The sequence below is a fragment of the Trichechus manatus genome, unplaced genomic scaffold (assembly GCF_000243295.1).
Source record: "Trichechus manatus latirostris isolate Lorelei unplaced genomic scaffold, TriManLat1.0 scaffold00005, whole genome shotgun sequence".
Taxonomy (NCBI): Eukaryota; Metazoa; Chordata; class Mammalia; order Sirenia; family Trichechidae; genus Trichechus; species Trichechus manatus.
In genome coordinates this window covers 5098282-5099914 of record NW_004443941.1, presented here as the reverse complement: position 1 = coordinate 5099914, position 1633 = coordinate 5098282, and positions in this window count along the sequence as shown.

Sequence of the window (1633 nt, the reverse complement as noted above, 5' to 3'; positions counted from 1 at the left end):
TATATACAGATACATATATAGAGACACAGAGAAAGAGACAGAGAGAGATAACTATTGATTAATCTTGTTAAAAGATGTATGAGCCTTCCTTGTACCATTCTTGCAACTTTTTTCTAAGTAGAATCTGATATTTACCTCACATGATTTAAAACTAAACAGTTACCAAAAAAAATAACTATCTAGACTTAATCTAATAAAGGATGAGCAGGCCTCTTCAATGAAAACTACAAAATACCACTGACAGAAAAATAAGACCTAAATAAATGCAAAGATATAACATATTCAAATTATTAGACAAGTCAATATTAAAATATTTCAATTTTTTACAAATTTATCTATGGAGTCAATGAAATCCAAGTAAAAATGTCAGCAGTCTGTGTATGTGTAAATTAGTAAAGTGATTCTAAAACTTATTTGGAAATACAAAGGGCCGAGAAGAGCTGAGGCTATCGTGAAGAAGAACAACGAAGTTGGAGAATTTACACCACCAAACATCAAGAACTTCCATGAAGCTAGAGTAGTTAGGACACTATAGCACCAGTGGAAGGACAGATGAATAGACAAATGGAACAGCACAGAATCTAAAAGCAAACCCACATGTACACGCTCTTCAATGTTGGCAAAGGAGACACCCACTAGAACAGAGAAAGGATGGTCTTTTCAGAAAATAGCGCTGGTCCAGCTGGATAACCATGTGGAGACAATGACACCTCACACCATACACAAAACTGAGTCACAGGTGGATCATGAACCTGCATGTAAAAGGTAAAAAAAAAAAAACCTTTCTAGAATATAATATAGGAAAATGTATTTACCATCTTGGGTTAGGTAAATATTCCTTGAACATTAAACAAAAGGCAAACAAAAAATAAAAGAGCAATACATCGAACTTCATTAAAATTAAAACGTATTGTTCTTCAAAAGTTTTTTCATCCATTAAAAATGTAACAGACTAGCTCACCAAGAACTTAAATCAATAATACAAATCGATTATGAAAAAAATAAACAAAATCTAGACAATGAGGAAAAATCTTTAATGAGCACATTGAGAAAAAAAACCACAAACAGCCAATAAAGATATGAAAAGATGATCAACTTGGTCAGTCATCGTTGAGAGATATCACCACACAACCACCACAACATCTAAAATACAAAGGATAACAGAGTCAAGTGTTGGCAGAAAAGTGGAAAAAACTGATACTTTCATACACTGCTCAAAAATAAGTAGTTATGCAACTGCCTTGGAAATGCATATGGCAGTATCCAATAAAGCTGAAATATGGGTATTCCATGACTCAGCATGGAAACATACCCCAAATAATTATTTCATAAAGGCACTGAAAGTCGTGTACAAGAATGTTCACAGGAACACTGTTCTAGCAGCCATAAGAGTAGTGATGGAAGCAAACTGTGCCATACTAATAACAATTAAGTGGTATTCAACAATGAAAAAGAAACAAGTATTTCTGAGGAGTCCTGTTCTAGGCCAAAACCCTGCTGTGATCCTTCAGGCCCCACCACAGGGAATCACAAAGGTTTGCCTGGCTCGTCTCCTTGGGGGGAGCTGCCCCACCTCCCCTGACTTGGTACACAACCAGTGCAGTCTCTGGAGGGGGTGGCAATCAAGACTTCA